The sequence below is a fragment of the Bombina bombina genome, chromosome 2, assembly GCF_027579735.1.
Source record: "Bombina bombina isolate aBomBom1 chromosome 2, aBomBom1.pri, whole genome shotgun sequence".
NCBI classification, from domain to species: Eukaryota; Metazoa; Chordata; class Amphibia; order Anura; family Bombinatoridae; genus Bombina; species Bombina bombina.
In genome coordinates this window covers 33,153,259-33,167,415 of record NC_069500.1, presented here as the reverse complement: position 1 = coordinate 33,167,415, position 14,157 = coordinate 33,153,259, and the positions used below count along the sequence as shown (strand labels likewise).

At 40.8% G+C, this 14,157-nt stretch overlaps 1 protein-coding gene across 2 annotated transcripts in view; it reads right to left on the bottom strand.

Annotated features, from left to right (window-relative positions):
- LOC128648386 (von Willebrand factor A domain-containing protein 5A) overlaps nucleotides 1-13,676 on the bottom strand; it is a 201,716-nt gene extending 188,040 nt beyond the window's left edge. The window contains exon 1 of one of the 2 annotated variants that reach the window (XM_053700994.1): nucleotides 13,650-13,676. The gene's annotated coding sequence lies outside the window, so the exon portion shown is untranslated. Of the gene's footprint in view, nucleotides 1-13,114; nucleotides 13,233-13,649 lie in introns of those variants that run through there. The other variant, XM_053700993.1, reaches the window with a different exon arrangement.
- Nucleotides 13,677-14,157: the final 481 nt, after the last annotated feature.

The window sequence follows — 14,157 nt, the reverse complement described above, 5'->3', positions numbered from 1 at the left end:
CCAACAGCGACACCACCAACATCCCACCCTCCCAAGACCTCTGCAATACCCTCGCTGCTCACTTCCACCGCAAGATCCTCAACATCTATGACAGTTTCACACCTCATAACTCAATCTCCACCACCCACTCCCCTACACCCAACGACACCCCTCCCAAATTTGCCCCCCGCACCACACACGGACTATCTGGAGCCCCCTCACTACAGAGGACACCCTCAGAATCATGAAATCCATCCACTCTGGCGCACCCTCAGACCCATGCCCTCATCACATATTCAACAAAGCAAGCAACACCATCGCCCCTGAACTCTGCCGCACCATCAACTGCTCCATCAAAACCGGCACCTTCCCGGATGTCTGGAAGCACGTAGAACTGAAACCCCTACTGAAGAAACCCTCAACAGACCTGAGACCGCCCTTCTTGCCGCCACAGATGACATCCGCGCCATGCTCGACCAAGGAGAAACTGCCACCCTCATCTTCCTAGACCTCTAAGCAGCCTTTGACACTGTCGACCACAACACCCTCCGCACCCGCCTACACGACGCCGGCATACGCAGCAAAGCCCTGGAATGGATCACCTCCTTCCTCACGGGCAGGACCCAGAAAGTCAGACTCCCTCCCTTCTCCTCCAAACCCACACCAGTCAACTGTGGTGTACTACAAGGCTCTTTGTTGAGCCCCACCCTCTTCAACATCTACATGGTCCCTCTCGCAGCCATCGTCCGACGCTACAACCTCAAAATCGACTCCAATGCCGACGACACCCAGTTAATCATCTCACTCACCCGAGATCCCACCACCGCCAATAAGAACGTCCACAAAGGCCTGACAGCAGTCGCCGCCTGGATGAATGACAACCGGCTCCTGCTCGGACACAATAAATACGCATGGGATGACTCCTGGTGGCCCACATCCCTCGGTCACCCTCCAACCTCAACCGACCACACACGAAATCTAGGCTTCATCCTGGGCTCATCACTCTCCATGAACCGACAAATCATTACCATCACCTCAACATGCTTCCACATCCTCCACCTGCTACGAAAAATCTTCAAGTGGATCCCTAACAAAACCAGGAAAACAGTCCCCCACACCCTTGTCAGCAGCCGGTTGGACTACGGCAACGCACTCTACGCCGGCTCCACAATCAAACTCCAAAAGAGACTCCAACGTATCCAGAACGCCTCAGCCAGACTCATCCTCGACATGCCTCTCCAATGCCACTTCACCGAACACCTAAGGAACCTTCAAGCTCCTTACCCACGTGTTCAAGGCCCTACACAACATCGGACCCAAATACATAAACCACCGCGTAAATTTCTACACCCCCGCCAGACAACTACGATCAGCCGACCAAGCACTCGCAGTCATCCCCCGCATCAGCAAAGCCACAGCGGGCGGAAGATCCTTCTCCCACATAGCAGCAAAGACATGGAACACCCTCCCGCTGCACCTCAGACAATCCACCTCCCTTATAAAGTTTAGAAAGGACCTCAAAACCTGGCTCTTCGACTGAACGCCCATCCCCCCCTTTCCTCTTATATACTTTCCCTTAGCGCCTTGAGACCCTCATGGGTGATTAGTATGCGCTCTATAAGTACCCAATAGATAAATAGAGAGATAGATCCTACATACTAACTAATGCCTGGGATAAGCATAAGGCTATCCTACATACTAACTAATGCCTGAGATAGGCATAAGGCTATCCTACATACTATTGTCTGAGATAAGCATAAGGCTCTGTACACTTGTGTGTGATGAATTAAAAAGCTTAAAGTGCTCCTTTAGTAATAGCATAAGGCTATCCTAAATACTAACTAATATCTGAGATAAGCATAAGGGTATCCTACATACTAACTAATGCCTGATATAAGCATAAGTCTATCCTACATACTAACTAATGTCTGAGATAAGCATAAGGATATCCTACATACTAACTAATGCCTGGAATAAACATAAGTCTATCCTACGTACTAACTAATGTCTGAGATAAGCATAAGGCTGTCCTATGTACTACCTAATGACTGATATAAGCATAAGTCTATCCTACATACTAACTAATGCCTGAGATAAACATAAGGCTATACTACATACTACTTAATGCCTGTGATAAACATAAGTCTATCTTATGAACTAGATAAGTTTATACTTTTAGGAAATATTGGGCAGACTTGTGGTTCCTATGGTTTTTTTCTGCCGTCTACATCTATGTTTCTATGTTCTATGTTTCTGTAGCATTTTGCCTTCTTATTCCTATGCTCTCTAAATATTTTATTTATGATTTGTATTACAAATCAATGCTCCCTGTTTTAAAAACAATTGTTGTAATAGGTTAATTTGGTGGAGCTTAGTGCTTTAAATACCTGTGTGTTTTAATCACTGTATGTGGCATGACAAAGGTTTGTTGACGAAACATTGCCTCTGTACACTTGTGTGTGATGAATTAAAAAGCTTAAAATGCTCCTTTAGTAAAAATACATTTGTTAAATCAAAGTAAACTTGAAAAGAAACAGATTGAAAAGTGAGCACTCAGGGAGATAAGAGAGGAGATATTTGTTGAACTTAAGTTGCATTCTGCCACTTCTGAGCATGATCCAACCAGATACTTACTGTCTCTCTAGCATTATCTCAATGGTAAACTAGCTCAAGTTACTTTAGAAGATTTATGACATCAAACCAGGTCAGATGTAGAGATCACAGCCTCCTTGTAGGGCTGTGACAGGAAGTAACGGACACTGCACTAATGAAGTAAAAGAAAAAAAAAGAAAGAAAAAGTAAAATCCTTTTCAAATAATGAATAATACATATTGCAATGGTTTTATTAAAGGGGCATAATACTCATATGCCAAATCTAAGTTGAAAGTGATGCAGCATAACTGTAAAAAGCTGACAGGAAAATATCACCTGAACATCTCTATGTAAAAAAGGAAGATATTTTACCTCACAAATTCCTCAGCTCACCAGAGTAATTGCTGTGTAAAAGTTATCTTTCAGTTACTGTCCAGCTGCAGGTAAAAAACAAATAAAAAAATAAATAAAAAACAAAATGAAGAAATGAACAGCAGCCAATCAGCATGAGCAGTGCTGAGATCATGAACTGTTTTACTGTGATATCATGAGATTTCACTTAACTCTCATGCGATTTCATAGTAAACTTCCTTAAACTGAATAGGTAAATTAGATGAGTGTGCACGACGCTCGCTCCCTTGCCGGTCCCGGGACAGGCATACTAACTGGCTGCTTAAAGTCCTTTATAATGGGGTGTGAATACTTAGGACATTTTGGAGGTAAATATCTTCCTTTTTTACATAGAGGTGTTTAGGTGATATTTTCTAGACAACGTTTTACAGCTATGCTGCATCACTTTCAAGTGTTTAAACATTGGGTATCATGGCCCTTTAAGTATAACAGACTGTTTAGTGCTTCTTTTATTACGACAATGAAACAGACTGTTTATATCCCTATAAGAAGAAGAGTGCTGCTATTGTTTATTTTATTGTGGGGCTGTGCAAGGGCACCTGTTTTTTTTTAAATAAACTGTTTGCACTCACATTCAGTGAAGCCCTATACAAGCACCTCCCATCTCAGGACTAAGGCTTTCCAATGATCAGCAACCATATTCAAATCCAGCAGCTACAGCAACTCCAAAGACTAGTAGTCAAATGCTTGGCAAACTGCTTCAAAAAGACTCAAGAGGTATCTAGGTAGCGTTAAAAACAAGTGTTTAATGTAAAACACAAAGTATCCAGCAACGCGTTTCTCAGTTACAAAACGGTTTCATCAGGCTGATACTAAACATACAAACTTGCTACCTTTTATACACATCTTGATCCAATAAAAGAAAAGTGTAGAAAAGAGAAAAAGAAGAAGCGCTAAAGAATATAAAGATATTGCTAAACTCAGTGATTCCCCTCAAAGAAAAACAAGAAATATCATATGCTGAAAGAAACATTTAGCGCTATAAGCACGGATCTGATAAAATAAATATACCAGAGAGACACCTGACTACACACTTCTAACCTTCAGTGTAACAGATGAGCACTAATACAGAGTCTACCCTCCCTGGTATAATATAGCACATCTCATGGCTTCCCTTATCTGACACCTGACTACACACTGCTAACCTTCAGTTAAATAGAATAAAATTGAAAGATGCATACATCTCTGTGTTGGGAGTACTGCAGGAAGCTAAATAAAATGAGATTGTCCCAGGAAAAAACTAGACCGTTGGCAACTATAATTTAAATACAAAATTATACAAAAGGGGAAAGCTAATAAAATGTTATATTTTAAAAGAGGATATTAAACATTAAAGTGAAGGTAAAGTTTTTCACATACAAATTGAAATGTCGTTCCTGGTAGAGCGCTTCTCTCTTTGTATGCAAATTATTATGACCCTGGGGAAGTCTCCCTATGGGTGATGGGGGAAACCAGACGTGGACTCCTTGCCCAGTGTGCTTAGAGGAATGTGGCTGCACCTCACTGACGAGGCCCATAGGAGGCCGAAACGATCGTCTGGGGTTGTCATGTTCCTTGTTCAGAGGAGAATTGCCTGGTATTTCGGGGCTGGACTGACCTTACTTGGCGGGATCAGACTGATATACTTCAGGAAAGTTTTCTTCTGTGAAAAGCACACTGGTCTAAAAGAGGCTGCTTCCGGGTGGTAAATCGCTATAGAACAAGCCACTGAGCTGTTGTTCGTTCCTGGTAGAGTGCTTCTCTCTTTGTATGCATATTTTCCTTTTCCAACGTAGTCGCTATGTTTATTTTTTCAATAATCTTATATTTGACCTATTTACCTACCTTGATTTTTCTAATTATTGCAATCCTAACTCCTCCCATCCAGCATTTCCGTGTTTGCTATACATTGATGTATAGAGCGGTCACACCCGCTCTATACGTTTGAACTACGCTCGTGCACATCGAGCCTCTAATTACCGCGCATGCGTCCAAAAATTATCTCTCGCTATTGCGCATGTGTTAATCGCAGTCATAGAACTCCTCAGTGCATGCGTCCAAAATCTGCAACATAGTATTGAATGAGTTGCGAGACTCATTCAATACTATGGGCCCGATCCTATATGCAGCGTCGCCCGCAAATGCCGGCGACGCTGAATTTTGCGCTGGTTTGGTATCCTATATACGGCGTAACTTAGAAGTTACGCTCGTATATTTCTGCCGTCGCCCGTAGTTTTTGGGCCATAGGCAGGTATACCAAACTAGCGCAGTTTGGTATCCAATATACAGCGTAAGGACTTATGTGGCGAAAATGGAGAAATCTTACTCCATTTTCACCTCGCCACAAAAAGCAGCCGTAGTAAGCCTTACGCTGTCTATTGGAGCCCCGTAACTCCCTAAACTACTTGCAAAAAAAACCTAACACCTAACGCATGCGTAATGTCTATCTACCTGTCAACCGCTATCCCCCGCCGCAATCCCTAATAAAGTTATTAACCCCTAAACCGCCGCTCCCGGACACCGCCGCCACCTACATTAACTACCCCCTAATGTGATCCCTCTACACCGTCACCAACTATATTAAACTACCCCCTAAAGTGAGCCCCTTACACCGCCGCCATCTAACTTACCTACCCCCTAAAGTGAGCTCCTACCCCGCCGCCATCTACCTTACCTACCCCCTAAAGTGAGCTCCTACCCCGCCGCCATCTACCTTACCTACCCCCTAAAGTGAGCTCCTACTCCGCCGCCATCTACCTTACCTACCCCCTAAAGTGAGCTCCTACCCCGCCGCCATCTACCTTACCTACCCCCTAAAGTGAGCTCCTACCCCGCCGCCATCTACCTTGCCTACCCCCTAAAGTGAGCGCCTACTCCGCCGCCATCTACCTTACCTACCCCCTAAAGTGAGCTCCTACCCCGCCGCCATCTACCTTACCTACCCCCTAAAGTGAGCTCCTACCCCGCCGCCATATATTTTAAAATTATTACCCCTGATTTAATCCCCCTACCCCACCGCCAGCTATATTAAATTATTTAACCCCTAAAATACTAAACTATCCCTACCACTAAACCTAAGTCTAACCCTACAAATAGCCCTGAAAAGGGCTTTTTGCGTGGCATTACCCCAAAGTAAACTGCTCTTTTGCCAGCCCTTAAAAGGGCTTTTGGCGGGTGTTTTGTCACAAAGTAAACTGCTCTTTTGCCTACAATATAAATCCCCCTACACCGCTGCCACCTATAATAAATGTATTAACCCCTAATCTAATCCCCCTACACCGCCGCCACCTATATTAAACACATTAACCCCTAATCTAATCCCCCTACACTGCCGCCAGCTATATTAACTATATTAACCCTAATTATATTAGGGTTAATATAGTTAATATAATTATTATATTATATATATTAACTATATTAACCCTAATTATATTAGGGTTAATATAGTTAATATCGTTATATTATATATATATTAAGTATAATAACCCTATCTAACTCTAACATCCCTAACTAAACTCTTATTAAAATAAATCTAATATTAATATTATTAATGAAAATATTCCTATTTAAATCTAAATACTTACCTATAAAATAAACCCTAAGATAGCTACAATGCAATTAATAATTACATTGTAGCTATTTTAGGGTTTATATTTATTTTACAGGTAACTTCGTATTTATTTTAACTAGGTACAATAGCTATTAAATAATTAAGGTAGAAAAATCTGATTGGCTGATTGAATCAGCCAATCAGATTCAAGTTCAATCCGATGTATTGTGCTGTTATGCCATGCCTCCTACAAACTACCCCTGCACTGGGAGTCAAAAACAAGCAAAGTTTAAAAAATATGTCACACTGTTGTCAGGCTACCGTGGCACACCTGAGGATCTCTCACGGCACACTAGTGTGCCACGGCACACTGGTTGAAAAACACTGGTTTAGCCAATCGGATTGAACTTGAATCTGATTGGCTGATTCAATCAGCCAATCAGATTTTTCTACCTTAATTCCCATTGGCTGATAGAATCCTATCAGCCAATCGGAATTCGACGGACGCCATCTTGGATGACGTCATTTAAAGGAACCTCATTCGTCGGGAAGTCATCGTGCCGGATGGATGCTCCGCGGCGGAGGAGCGAAGAAAGAAGATTGAAGATGCCGCTTTGCTTGAAGACATCACCGGATGGAAGAAGACTCTCTGCCGCTTGCTTGAAGACATCGCCGGATGGAAGAAGACTCTCTGCAGCTTGATTGAAGACATTGCCCGGATCGGATGAAGAGTTCTGCCCGGCTGGGTGAATACAAGGTAGGGAGATCTTCAGGGGGTAGTGTTAGGTTTATTTAAGGGGGGTTTGAGTTAGATTAGGGGTATGTGGGTGGTGGGTCGTAATGTTGGGGGGTGGTATTGTGTGTTTTTTTTAGGCAAAAGAGCAGTTTTCTTTGGGGCATGCCCCGCAAAAGGCCCTTTTAAGGGCTGGTAAGGTAAAAGAGCTAACTTTTTTAATTTAGAATAGGGTAGGGAATTTTTTTTATTTTGGGGGGCTTTATTATTTTATTAGGGGGCTTAGAATAGGTGTAATTAGCTTAAAAATCTTGTAATCTTTTTTTATTTTTTGTAATTTAGTGTTTGTTTTTGTAATTTAGTTTAGATTATTTAATTGTATTTTAGTTTAGATATTTGTAGTTTATTTAATTTATTGATAGTGTAGGTGTATTTGTAACTTAGGTTAGGATTTATTTTACAGGTAAATTGGTAATTATTTTAACTAGGTAGCTATTAAATAGTTATTAACTATTTAATAGCTATTGTACCTAGTTAAAATAAATACCAAGTTACCTGTAAAATAAATATAAACCCTAAAATAGCTACAATGTAATTATTAATTACATTGTAGCTACCTTAGGGTTTATTTTATAGTTAAGTATTTAGATTTAAATAGGAATATTTTCATTAATAATATTAATATTAGATTTATTTTAATAAGAGTTTAGTTAGGGATGTTAGAGTTAGATAGGGTTATTATACTTATATATATAATATAATAACGATATTAACTATATTAACCCTAATATAATTAGGGTTAATATAGTTAATATATATAATATATTAACTATATTAACTATATTAACCCTAATATAATTAGGTTTAATATAGTTAATATAACTGGCGGCGGTGTAGGGGGATTAGATTAGGGGTTAATGTGTTTAATATAGGTGGCGGCGGTGTAGGGGGATTAGATTAGGGGTTAATACATTTATTATAGGTGGCAGCGGTGTAGGGGGATTTAGATTGTAGGCAAAAGAGCTGATTACTTTGTGACAAAGCCCCGCCAAAAGCCCTTTTAAGGGCTGGCAAAAGAGCAGTTTACTTTGGGGTAATGCCACGCAAAAAGCCCTTTTCAGGGCTATTTGTAGGGTTAGACTAGGATTAGTGGTAGGGATAGTTTAGTATTTTAGGGGTTAAATAATTTAATATAGCTGGCGGCGGGGTAGGGGGATTAAATTATGGGTTAATAATTTTAAAATAGATGGCGGCGGGGTAGGGGCTCACTTTAGGGGGTAGGTAAGATAGATGGCGGCGGGGTAGGGGCTCACATTAGGGGGTTATAGATTTAATATAGCTGGCGGCAGGGTCCGGGAGCGGCGGTTTAGGGGTTAATAACTTTATTAGGTGGCGGTGGGGTCCGGGAGCAGGTTTAGGGGTTAATAACTTTTTTTATTGTTAGGATAGTGAGGGGGAATAGTGGATAGAGGGTTAGACGTGTCGGGCTATGTTTAGGAGGCGTGTTAGACAGTGCGGGTGATTTCATAGTTTAGTCAGGTTTTGTAGGCGCCGGCAGTTTCTAAAGTGCCGTAAGTCACTGGCAACTCCAGAAATTTGTACTTACGCAGATTTCTGGACATCGCTGGTTTATCAGACTTACGGCACTTTAGCATCTGACGGCGCCGTATATGGGTTAGCTCGAGTTGCGAGCTGAAACTGCGGGCAGAGGGGACGACGACGCTGCATATCGGATTGCGCCCTATATTTGTAAAGCGACAGTATAGGTGTGTGAATATGGCTCAAACAGCTTATAGGAATAGATGCAGCAATTGAAATGTAACAAACTTGTTGCAATATGCGATCCGATGCGGTTGAGACTTGGCAAACAAATGAACCGCTTAATGCGCATGCGCTACACGAGGGCGCGCTCGCTTTTCAAGGAGGAAGTAAAAATAGTCGCGCATGCGCACAATTAAGCATCCCCTTCTGACGTCAATTGACGGCCGCCTAACGGCCAAAAAATCAATTGGCTGTCTAAACAACGTGATCGTTGTTTAGAAAAAAAACAAAAAACCGGGTTGTTTTATTCAAAGCAAAATCGGAGCATATTATAATAGATAAAGGTAAAATTCAAAAATATAAGAATTGATGAATGAACATGCTATTATTTTTGAGTGATATATTGATTTTTTTTGTGGCAGACAGATTAACTTTACCTTCACATTAAGGGTATTTAACTGTACTTTGGTGCTTTAACTTAGATATATTTCTTTCCTAGTTCCACTTCTTGTGGTTTCACAGCATGAGTCACAGAGATCAGATGACAATGGCTGGGTATATGGCAGGTTACCAATTCACACAATGCCATTCTATTTATTTTTTATCATGATTTGCTTGCAACTGCATCAGGAAGCCCAGAGATATCAGTGAGACAGTTGGGAGGATTATCTCTTCCCAGCCTGGCATGGATTTCCTGTTTTAAACAATTCTGTTCACGCTGTATAATTCAGAGATCAGTATTTCCTACAGTCAGTTACTTTGTCATTTGCTAATGACCAATCATACAAACCTGACAATAGCACAGAGCTCAACACATTTTATGGTCCTACATTTAGAATTTTCTACCAATATAGTCGTATTCTCCTCTAATTTAAGGGATATGAAACCCACATTTTGTCTTTCATGTTTCATATAGAGCAGCAATTTTAAGCAACTTTCTAATTTACTCCTATTATAATTTTTTCTTCGTTCTCCTGGTATCTTTATTTGAAGAAGCAGGAATGTAAGCTTAGGAGCCAGCCCATTACTGGTTCAGCACTCTGGACCGGTGTTCTGTAATATTTTCCTACCTTGTTACGCTTTCCGACCTACGTAACATGTATGGCCACGCCTACATCAAAATCTCTAATACGCATGCTCTCACTGACAGATGCAGTATTAAACAACACCGGTATGTCTGCAATTTTAGCACCAGCTGGGGACAGCAAAATACCAGTGCCCAAAAAAATGCTTCCTACAAGTATGCAAAGAAAGCTTTTGTAGCAGTGCTGAGGTCTTTAGTTTCGCATATACATAAAGTATAGCTAATCACAAATTCAATTTTCACGAGACGAAAAAAATAATGTGATTGCGTCTGAAATTATCTCTGTACGTTATGTTCATTTATTTTGTATTTTCACTTCTTTTATACAGACTTTTTTAATTAAAGGAGTGTACGTATTTAAATAAAAACAGGCATAACATAAATAGTTAAAAAGATTCCCTTTCATCATGTTGAAACCCTAATACATGCCCGTTGTCATAGCAATGCTTCCTACGTTATTGTAGCTGTCAGTTAGCGCATGCATATTAGAGATTTTGATGTAGGTGTGACCGTACGCGTTACGTAGGTTGGAAAGCGTAACGCGGTCCAAACATTTTACAGAACATCGGCTCCTAAGCTTACATTCCTGCTTCTTCAAATAAAAATACCAAGAGAACGAAGAAAAATGTATAATAGGAGTAAATTAGAAAGTTGCTTAAAATTGCATTCTCTATTCGAATCATGAAAAAAAATTGGGTTTAATATCCCTTGAGTGCCAACGATTGCTCAGAGCCATCGCTAGCACTCAACCACCTTTTGAGCAATCTGGGGGCTCCCACCGACTCCCACCCCAGCGATCGGGCATGTATAGTGACAGGCATCGCCGGGGCTTCCCGTTACGTGCGGTGACATGACGGCATCACCGCGCAACTTTATTTAAAATTATCAATACAAAGTATAGGAAATCGCCTAACCTTTCCAACGGTATAAGTCTTGGGGATCTGGGGGGGAAAAAACAGTAATTACTTTAACTAGAAGTATATTGCAAAAATGCTTCTAATTTAAAGTGAAATGCACCCATGCACATAACAATTTTGTAATTTGTATCCCTTTAATGCTTAGTGCATTTGCTGGACATTGTGCTAATGCAAACTACTTTGTTCGCACTAGAGCAATTATGATTATTATTTCCTGTGTGTTGCTAACTGGGGTACAGGGCTGGCTCGAGGGGTGCAAGAGAAAATGCTCAGGGATTTTTTTTTTTAAATTAAGCAATGTATTTGTAACAAACCTTATTTCAGTAAACACCTTCTAGCTTGTAACTTAATAGGTTAAACAAACACTAAGGGCCGTGGAGCGCAGGAATGTAAGCGGTACGGAGCCATAAAAATACAGCTATATTACAAAACGTTAGTCATTTTAAGATGACGTACCCATAGGAAAACTACTGACACACTGCAGCAATCACCACTACCCCTAAATGTGCGCACGAGACCCTAGACTGGCGCTATGTGTGCTTACTTAATATAGGGACAGTAAGGTCTAATTTGTGCAGCTCAGTAATAACATTAGCCAGGTCATGTCTTTTTATTAGCCAGGTCATGTCTTTTTATGCATTCTTTATGTACAGAGGGTAGGACCTATTAGCCAGTGGATTAGAAGAAAACATAAATCATTTTGCAACAAAATCAGCTGTTACCTTTAAAGGGCCATAATAATCAAACAATGACATGCTCTAATGCAACTCTGTACTACCAAAGGGGGTTAAACACACAGTAGAAGGGGTGCTCAGGAGCAGCAGTGATCCACTGATCTCATTAGCAGCTCTAGTCACATGGCTCAGATGTGTAGGCAGCGCTGCTCACGGGAAGCAGCAGTGCTCTGCAGGTCCCAAACGCCACTTCTACTGTGTGTTGAATCCCTTTGCGGCCTTTAATGGCTAACAAAGGGGAAAAACCTTTCAGGGCATTAAAGGGACAGTCAATACCAGAATTATTGTTGTTTAAAAAGATAGATAATCCCTTTATTACCCATTCCCAAGTTTTGCATAACCAACACAGTTACATTAATACACTTTTTACCTCTGTAATTACCTTGTATCTAAGCCTCTGCAGACTGTCCCCTTATTTCAGTTCTTTTGACAGACTTGCATTTTAGCCAATCATTGCTGACTCCTAGGTAACTTCACGTGCGTGTGATTAATGTTATCTATATGACACACGTGAACTAATGCCCTCTAGTGGTAAAAAAAACTGTCAAAATGCATTGAGATTAGAGGCGACCTTCAAGGTCTAAGAAATTAGCATATGAGTCTACCTAGGTTTAGCTTTCAACTAAGAATACTAAGAGAACAAAGCAAAATTGGTGATAAAAGTAAATTGCAAAGTTGATTAAAAATGACATGCCCTATCTGACTTTCTCTTTAAGATAACCGGATGAAAGTACCAGAGTTACCTAAAAGCTTCCATTTTCTTTCCTCTTATTATCACCTTTACATCACTTTCATTACCTTTTTCTTTATTTATTTTACAAAATAATTCATTCTTCTACGTTTTCTTTGCTGAAGAAAAGATTTCTGTAATTGCTTAAGGCAAAAACACAGCCTGGTACCAGATTTACTTAGCTTAGTAGACTTTGCAACCTGTATCAGTTAACCCCTTCCTTGACTGACAAAAAGGAAATTATATAGCAGTGTATTGCAGCAATAAATCATACACAATGGGGCATATTTATCAATGTCCAAGCGGAAATTATATAAAGTAGCGTATAATGTCCGCCGCACATCGATAAATGCCGACAGTGTATGCTGACGGCATTTATTATTTCACCAGCAGTTCTTGTGAACTGCTGGTGCAATGCCGCTTCCTGCAGATTCGCGGCCGCTAGCAGGGGGTGTCAATCAACCCAATTGTATTCGATCGGGTTGATTTCTGTCCACGGCCTCAGAGCAGGCGGACAAGTTATGGAATAGCGGTCTTACAGAGCTTGATAAATATGCCCCAATATCTTGTTTATAACAACTAAGTGCTAGGTCATAACTGTGATGAGGCAAAGCAGGCTTCAGCCTATAGACTCCGTCGCCTACCTGTTGGATAAAGTGATGCAACTTTAGAATTCAATGCCTGTTTTATTACATTTTGTATCAAGCTGGCTCTCAGATGTTAGTTGCTGATTAGAAAGACGACACTTTAGGTTTTCCTACTGGGCACAAATAAAAAGAGAATAATCACTGGGTGTTTAGTAACGTCTGCACAGCAGCCGTAGAGATGGAATTCTGTACCCAGGATAGAAGTCACTTTACCCCCCTCCCACACTGAAATGTTTGGAGCAGTGGGCAGTAGCTAATAGAATGCAGACACACACTGTAGCTCCCTGCACATATGTATTCTGCTGACAATGACCAGAAGTTACATGTAGCAGAATATAAACCATAACACCTGTTTCCCCAATACACTTTGTATTTGATTCGTCACCGGACACTGCATGCTGATCACCTCCCTCTCTGCAGATGTCTGGTTTTGCTATTAAGTACACAGCAGTTATATGAAGGTTTATAACCTGCTGATTCTGCCCCCTGTACTGATCTGTGCAGTCTATTTGCTGCTATAAGAGTTTCCTACCTTTTCTGCTGCTGCTGCTGATGTTGTTGTGATTCTCAGATCTCCCTGTTAAGTTCCAGCACTTCCCGTAAGCCTCATACAGTGGGAGGGTTTGTTACTGAGATTCACAAGCAGCTGAGCATGTAACACTGGGTGTGTCTGGGATCGGCACTGGCCTGTGCTAATGTACTGCAATGATTCTTGTTCCAAATAGCTTGCCCTGCAGACAAAAGCTGTCCAGTCACATTATAACACAGTGTGACACACTATCTGAGGTCTGTTCTCCAAATCAGTACAAAAAATATTGTTTAAATAACTTCTTATTTCATCATCCAGACCCTGAAATCTGCAACAAGTTTACGTTAATCATATTTAAAGGGCCATTCCAGTCAAAATGTAAATGTACATAGATTAATTACACCTTTGAATAGAAACATATTTGCATTATAAATGTATTGGCAAAAATGCTTCTAGTAAAAGTTATCACTGGTTTAGTGTTAGAATTTTTCTCTGCACGTGCATGTGAAGC